The following is a 9,040-nucleotide window of genomic DNA, read 5'->3' as shown; positions in this document are numbered from 1 at the left end:
GTGGTCGTCAAAATTCTTTGTGTTTGTAAAACAATAGCAGCTGACCTCTCCCACTTCCCACTCCAACAATGCATACCTTCCAACATTTCTCTGAAGAAAATAGGGGGACATCCTATTCCATAATGGTGATGATGATGATGATGATTTTATTTTATTTTTTATACCCCACCCATCCCATCTGTCTGGGTTGCCCCAGCTACTCTGGGCAGCTTCCAACATATATAAAAATATTTTTTTAAAAAACATTAAACATAAAAAAACCCTTTCCCCATACAGGGCTGCCTTCAGATATCTTCCAAAGGTTATATACTTACTTATCTCCTTGGCTGAGGAGTCACATAACTCCATACTCTCCAGCATTTCTCAGATGAAAATCGGGATATCCTAAGAAAAAGCGGGACATTCCAGGATCAAATTAGAAACTGGGACAGCTTCTGTAAAAAAAATATGCATTATAAAAAGGGGGGGTTGTTTTAATTTTATTTCTTTAACAACATTTATATGCCACTTGATTTGTTGTAAACCTCTAAGCGGTTTACTAGAAATGTTTAAATTATCAGCAAAAAGCATCGCTTGTTGTTTTTTTCTGTGATAAACAGTGTGCAGGTTGTGCAGATAGTGAGAAGAAGCTCTAAAGAGGTTAAATGCTTTCTGGCATAATTATATTTATTGAAAAGAATGGCAAGCACAATTTCCTCGGTTCAGAATATGGACCATTTCACGTGAACTCCCAGAACATAACACCTGCGCAAGGTCCCTTCTTCGCCCTGCCATCAGTCACTTACAAGGCACAAAGGCTGCAACTTCAAAGGTCGATACTCCCACCTTGTGGCTGATGCAGGTAAAGTATATGTTAATAAAAGTCCTGAAATGAGCAATATCACTGCAAGCCACGGATTTCTATTGTTTACTATTAGGACTGCATGAAAAGCAAGAGCTGGGGTACTATAGCAGTCAAGAGCATCAGTTATGAGCTATAAAGTCTCTTTGTTCAAGAAAGCTCTCCTAGTGTGTGATCTAGGCACCCATGGAATATTGTTTGCATATATGTAAATATGGTTTTATTGCTTTTAGAGCATTTTAGAAGTGATTTTATTGGATTTTTTATTTTTTAGTGCTTTATACTATTTTTACTGTGACGTGGGTGGCGCTGCAGGTTAAACCACAGAGCCTAGGGCTTGCCGATCAGAAGGTCGGTGGTTCGAATCCCTGCGACAGGGTGAGCTCCCGTAGCTTGGTCCCAGCACCTGCCAACCTAGCAGTTCAAAACCACGTCAAAGTGCAAGTAGATAAATAGGTATCGCTCCAGGGGGAAGGTAAACGGCATTTCCGTGCGCTGCTCTGGTTTGCCAGAAGCGGCTTAGTCATGCTGGCCACATGACCCGGAAGCTGTATGCCGGCTCCCTCGGCCAGTAAAACGAAATGAGCACCGCAACCCCAGAGTCAGCCACGACTGGACCTAATGGTCAGGGGTCCCTTTACCTTTTTATACTATTTTTATTTTGTACACCCCACTGATGTCCTAGGACTGTGAAGCAGTCTTTATATCTGTTAAATAAAATAAATGCAAATGTAAAATGTCTTCTTCAATCTCACCTTAGCCCTAAACTCACTTAGGCAAGACTCATTCAGTTTACCATGCCCTCCGACATTTCTCCAATGAAAATAGGGACATCCTAAGGAAAATTGGGACATTCCGGGATCAAATCAGAAACCAGGGTGGCTTCTATAAATCAGGGACGTCCCTGGAAAATGGGACACTTGGAGGGTCTGATAGCAGTGTTAGTCACAGCTTGGTTTGCTATGTTACTTAAGGGCATTTATAGGATTCTTTCTGAGTTCAATTGTTGAAGAATTTCTGCATAAAATATCACTGGGAAGCAAACCCTTGATTTATCTCCAGAGCACTTTCAGAGCACAGCGGTGTCTCGTCCTGCCAGTGTGGCCTAGCTATCTTAGAATATATGAATCTCTGTCAAACTAATGAATAAGTATCATGTAAGCACCTGAGTTGGAAAGCCTTTTTTCTACTTAAAGTGTTTTCATATTTTAAAATAAAAGGAAGCATTTGAAGTCTTGAAAATGAAAACATACGTATGATTGGATCCTCCTGCATGTTTGCAGGAATTGAATTCTTGAGGAACGTACAGAAGTCTACTTGCAATCTCAGATGACAGAATATTGTTAACAATAACTTACATAGCGTATTGGCAAGGCAGCTACAGCAATGGCTCACCTCTTCAAAAGGGGATGGGAGAATGGAACACTAATGTCCAATACCATGATGAAAGTCAACCAGGCTTGGGTGTTGAGCACGCTGCTTCATGGAAGTGAGTTGTGGGCAACTTACAACAGTCAGGAGTGACGCCTCAATGCCTTCTACATGTGCTGCATCAGAAGGATTTTGGGCAGTGCCGGATTTACATATCAGCTAAGCAAGCTATAGCTTAGGGCCCCAGTCTCTTGGACGCCCCCAAAAAATGTAAAGGGAAAAAACCTGGATGTACATTTCCAAAATATAAGATAAAAAACAAATAAGATAAAACCTACATACAGCAACAGTGTTTTGTGCTGTGTAGGCTCCTATGATGTAAGTAATGCGCCCCGCCTGCTAGCCTGCTCCCTAAAATACCACTGGTTTGCTCATTTCTATATATACGGTGCCTACATTCTGCATATGCAAATGGCTTTAGATACCTTTTAGGTCCATAAATTACCACATAGCATATATTCAACACAAAAAACAGCAACAATTTGTTGTTGACAAAGGACAGCTGGACATATAAAGGGCCCCATTACCTTCAGTAGCTTAGGGCCTCATCAAACCTAAATCCAGCCCTGATTTGGGGTTTTACATGGCAGGACAGAATTTAAAACAAAGATGTGCTCTCCCAAGCCCACATCCCTAGCACGTTTGCACTGCTGTCTCAGCAACGTCTGTGCTGGCTTTCTCATGTCCAAACCTTGGTCGAAAAAGAGCTCTGCCTTGGGCTCAGGGAATATTTGCCACCTCCAATAAGACTGAGGTGATTAGCATCCTGCTGACCTCAGTCCTCCTCAAAGGCATCTGAACAGGGGCTCTCACTTTTGCAAGAGCTCCATAGCAAACGCTCGCAGCATCCCTAGGATAAAAAGCACCTAGAGGGCAGACTACAGGAATAAGGGCAGTGGGTCCAGCACCCAACTGGCCTTTAAAAGAACAACTCACTGTGGTTTCACCTGCCTGAAGGGCCTGCTGTCTTCACATGCAGCTTAGGCCTATGGAAGGCTGAAGGAAAGAGAAAAAGAGCTCCACTTTGAGCTGCCAGTCTCTTGTCTGCTAAGAGAGCACAGATGAAGGACCCGTTATTAGGATTAGTCCCAGAGCCCAGATAACATGCTGAGACATACACAATGACCCAATTACAACACCAAGACCGAATAATTTCAGTACACGTCGTGCCTGGAGAATTACACTGTTACCATTTTACACTGAGAGTAGAATTGCACACTTGTTAATTAGCATTCCTACTCTTCTTTTTCACATATGCAATTATAACGTATTTTGTACTCAGGTTGAAAGATGCATGCATGGTGTGATATGGGAATGGCCCATGCCAGTCTAATTTTTGTCACAGTGTCTGCATAGCAGGCATAGGAAGGAGGCATGATATGGGCCAGCAGCCTGAAGACACAACTGTGGAAAATGCTGAACTGGTTGTTGTTTTTTGCCTGCCATTCAGCTGTTAAAGACATCACCTCTCTAAAAGGAAATAAAAATGTGGCCGTCCTTTTTTGTTACTGCCCTTCAACTATGGAAGGTCAATCGGTAATGCACACTATATACACCTTAGGCTTTTCTTTTCTTTTTTTAAAGGAAGGCTTAAAATCTAGCCTTGGTGGAATGTCTCTGTTTATACAGAATCATAGAATTGTAAAGTTGGAAGAGATCCTCTGAGCGTCATCATTCTAGCCCAACTCCCTGCAGTACAGGAATCTTTTGCCCAACATCAGGCTCAAAGACACAAACCCTGAGATTATGAGTCTCATGCTCTACCGACTGAGCTATCCATAATTAAGGAAATTGAACATGGAGAACAAAACGGTCATAGGAGAAGGAGGAAAAAGAAATCCTCCTCTTCGAACCCGGTGCCCTTCAGATGCTATGGACTAGAACTCATGTCAGTCCCAGCCAGCAGATCTGGAGGGCACCAGGTTGCCAAATGTTGTTCTACAACACTGCCTTCTCAGGTGTGATTATAGTTCAGCAGATTTTAATGCTGGAGTCTGTATATCACATAGCAGAAACAGAAGCCAGCTCTTCCACTGACTTAACCTTGCAGGTTAAGTGCCACCTAGTGGCTCATCTCTAAAGGATGTCACATCTATTTAGGAACATTGAACACAATCTTGATCTATACATGGACATGGTTTCTATATGTAAGGGATAAAACCATAGATATTTTGAGGCAGGCAGGTATTCAAACCATCAACTTTATTTTAATCGCATATACCAAATATATGTGGATCCCTAATTGTGATAGCAGATGTCACAAAACTTGTGCTTTATCCATTCATTAATTTTTTTATAATACATATTTATTGAGATTTTCCCCGTAGTACAAAAACAAAAAAACAAAAAATTAACAAGCAAAAGACATCAAAAAAGAAAACAATTTAAAATACATAATATTAAAAAACCCTTTTTTCTTTCACCTTATTTCTCAGACCTCCTCCCCCCTCCCCTTCTTGTATTCCAGTTTAAATTATCTTGTGCTTTATTCATTCAGATAGTTCCTCCTGGCTCCTCCTTTATGTTTGTGTGCCACTTCAAGTGCTGAGAAACTGAGATGCTACAATCTTTTGATGGGACTGTACCAGCTCCAGTTTTATTTATTTTTGTTTAAGGCCTTGGAGGTTATGTGTTTCAAAGCATGATGCCACAGGAATCTTTTTTTCAAATCTGCAACCATTTCCCACACCAACATTTCCCAACTGATGCTCTCCTGGTCCATGGTTGCGTTAGCTGAAGCAGATGGGAGCTGTAGTCCAAAACATCTGGAGAACATCGGGTTGAGGAAGGTTGTCCCACACAGACACATGGAGCAGTAGCACTTACCGTACTTTACATTATAGGTGAAATCATAACTTTGAGGTTTGTGCCCAGAGAGAAACCAGCAATAAAATCAAACATCCCCTACAAATAATAGTCATTCCAAAACAAACTGTTCTTAAAAGCACCCAGGTTAAATTTTCAGGGATTTGTTTGTTTGTTTTATATCTCAATCTTTCATAAATTGCTCTGCACACATTTCCCTAAACGTGGATAAATGTCATCCAGGTTCAGACTGAGGACTGGGAAAGAGGAATTGATTGTAAAGCCACTCTGGAAAATGTAGCTCATTGAGGGGAATAGGGGTCTCCTAACAAAACTCAGAACCCTTAACAAACTACAGCTCCCAGAAATCTTTAAGGGAACCCATGACATCGCATGTGCAGTGTGAATGTAGACAGAGGGCCTCTGAGATTTCACATATCAAACTGAGGACACGTTTACTAAGGTGAAAAGTAAAACGACATTAGTTCCTAGAGATGGTTTGACCAATATTGTAATCACATGCAATATTAAGCATGGATCTTTCCCAAATGCTAAACTAGAATGTTTGTGTGTGTGTAGATGTATGTTGACAGATGTACAGAAAAATACAGAGCGATGATAAATATGCAGTCCACATTGCAAGCTCAGTGCAATTGCTATGGTCGCATTGCAAAGGAGCTCTTCCACCTCAGGACAGATCACTCAGTTCTTCCTTTACTGGCAAAGAAAAGATCAACATGGCTTATTTCAGTATTAGTGCAATAAACACTATATCCTAAGGAAACTGGCTGGGCTGCCATCTGGATAACAGGTGTGCTGCCATTTATACAGTCCCTTGGCAGGGGTACATATGCCATGCCTATATCATGCTCTGCAACTTCCATTTCAGATAGCTTCTGCCCTGTGTCACCTTGAGCTCAGAAGGCGGTACTTAGTTTCAACAGCTGGCTCTTGTTTCCACTCCACCAAGAGCAACTTCTAGGAAGTACAGAATTTGCTTCCTAGTTTTAAAAAATAACCATTTATATCCTACTTGAGGAACAAACCTATTGACATGTTGTGTACATCATATATTTAACAGAGAGAGAGAGAGTTGTTCTTCAAAACAGTAGTAATATCCTGAAGAAGGAAGTGATAAATAATGGGGATTTCCTCGGCCTCTTTTAAACAAGAGCTTCCATGGCTGTCTTCTTAATAAGTTTCAGGTGCAGCTGATCCCTGGAATCTGCCAGAGGAAGTGAAAGCTTTTAAGATGCCTGCAGATAAAACACACCAGGGCAGGAGAACAGATGTGCTTCTTTCTTGTGGTTGCATTGGGAGATGCCGTAAACATAAAGTGCAAGGAAAAGATGAAGCATCATTCATTGAATCCGTATGACCTCCCATGGTCACACCCTTCACGTTTGGTTGAAACATTGCCATCCTATTTGGTGATCCAGTCAACACAGAATCAGAAGTATGCATTTGATTCATCAAACTTGGTTTGGTTTGCTTGATTAGTAGTGCAATTGACAAAATATGTAGGCTTGGGGTGGCATTCAACTACCGCATCCCAGAATAGGATGCTGGGTTAGATTGGCCTGACCCAGCAGAGCTCTTCTTATGTTCTTAATAATGCAATCTGTGTTGATCTATGGTCCCTGCAGCTGCTCCCAGTCACCAGTCTAGCTGTCGCTTTCTGGATTAGTTGTAGTTCCTGAGTCACCTTGAAAGGTAACACCACATAGAGTGCATTGCACTAGTCCAGGCATGGCCAAACTTGGCCCTCCAGCTGTTTTTGGGACTACGACTCCCATCATCCCTAGCTAACAGGACCAGTGGTCAGGGATGATGGGAATTGTAGTCCCAAAACAGCTGGAGGGCCAAGTTTGGCCATGCCTGCAGTAGTCCAAGCGGGAGATAACCAGGGCATGTACCACTCTGGTGGGCCTAAACTAACAAAATGGATTTCAATACAGTCAAATGTAAGGTTCTACACATAGGCAGAAAGAATCAGCTGCACAAATATAGAATGGGGGCAACACCTGGATTGTCAGTATTACATGTCAAAATGATCTAGGGGTCTTAGTAGACCACAAGCTAAACATGAGTCAACAGCAGGAAAAAAAGTGCTAATGCTATTCTAGCCTGCATAAACAGAAGTAGTGTCCCAATCAAGAGAAATAATGGTGCTGCTCTATTCTGCCTTGGTCAGAATACACCAGGAATACTGTGCCCAGTTCTGGGCACCACAATTTGAGAAAGATATTTAGCAGCTACAACGTGTGTAGAGGAGGGCAACCAAAATAATTAACGACCTGAGAACCAAGCCTTATGAGGAACTGGGTATGCTTGGCCTGGTAAAGAGGAGACTGACAGAAGAGATGATCACCATCTTCCAATATCTAAAAGGCTATCATATGAAAGATGGAACAAGCTTGTTTTCTCCTGCTCCAGAGGCTACGACCCAAACCAATGGATTCAAGTTACAAGAAAGGAGATTCTGGCGAAACATCAGATGTTTGACAGTGGAACAGGCTCCCACAAGAGGTGATGGACTCTCATTCCCTGAAGAGGTTGGATGGCCAACTGTCATGTATGATCTAGCTGAGATTTCTGCATTGCAAGGGATTGGACTATATGATATTTGGGGTCCCTTCTAACTCTACAATTCTATGATTCATGATGTACAGGCTCCAGGATCAGACGTACCATGCCTCAGAATACCAGTTGCCAGAAACACAAGCGAGAGAGTGCAGTTGCATTCATGTCCAGCTTGTGGGCGACCCAGAGACATCTGGATAGCTATTGTGAGAACAGGATGCTGGGTTATGCGGGCCTTTGGTCTGATCCATCAGGACTCTTCTTATGTTCATGTATCCATATGGTGAGCAGGAAGTTTGAGAGGGAAGCCAGAAATATATCCAGTTGCAAAGGATGAACCCTAGGAAATGGATATAACAATGAACATATGTTCAAGGTACACCATCAGTATCTATGAGAAACTTCAACAGATATCAGACTGCTATACAAAAGACTCGGCCCCAGGAATGCGTTGTTTAATATCTGTTCTGTTTATATTGTGTATTTCTTGTGGCACATTAAAGGCAAGAAACACAGGGACTTAGGTGGTCTCCCACTGGCCATATTCAGACCTTCAGCAAGGTTCCTGTATCATGGGCCTTCAGCCCATATCTTTAAAATTCATAAAACAATTGTCAGAAAGGTTTCTCACTTCACCACTTGGTTTCTTTATGTATTTGAACAACTTCTGATTGCTCAGTTGGGTGCTGATCATCGTAGGTACCTTAAAATCATTGTAATCATGAGTTGGTAGATTAAATCAGGAGTTTATCTGAGGTGGCACTAAGCTTAATATGTCTTTCTCAAACATAATGGTAGAAGTCTGCTGAAGCCTATGAACCTGTCAACAATGGTTGCCTCTTCAAATATATAAAGTAAGAGAAAGCTTATTATGGAACCACTCAGATACGCCTTACAAGATATAGGTGTATCCAACTGAAATAGGGTAGACCCATTAAATACAATGCATCTACTCTGAGTAGGACTAACATTGGCTATAGCCATTCATAAAATGAGGAAAGAAAAGTGAGTGTAATGGTTATTATAGACTTGGGCTGTTCTTCTTTTCTAAAAAAGATATTGCATCCTTGGGTGTTGTTTTATATTTCCTTGGAGTTCCCCCAAGCCTGCTGCCACCTCCCTCTTGTTTCTAAGTGTCTCCATTGTGGTCCCTACCCTATCAGCACTACAACTCACATTCACTATGATAGGGAGCAAAATTGCAGATGAAGGCTGAGGCTTAGAAAGTATGTCTTGTCTTTAAAAAAACTACTAAACAAGTCTGTGGCTAGTGTAAGACTTTCTGCCTCACACTCTTAGCCACTATAGATTGCATAGCATAGGACATTCACTCTGGATAGCTTTAATTTAATGTTTATGCTGTTTTTACAATGTGGCATT

The sequence above is a fragment of the Podarcis melisellensis genome (genome assembly GCF_964234715.1).
Source record: "Podarcis melisellensis genome assembly, chromosome: 11".
Lineage (NCBI taxonomy): Eukaryota > Metazoa > Chordata > Lepidosauria > Squamata > Lacertidae > Podarcis > Podarcis melisellensis.
Note: the sequence above shows the minus strand (reverse complement) of the source record.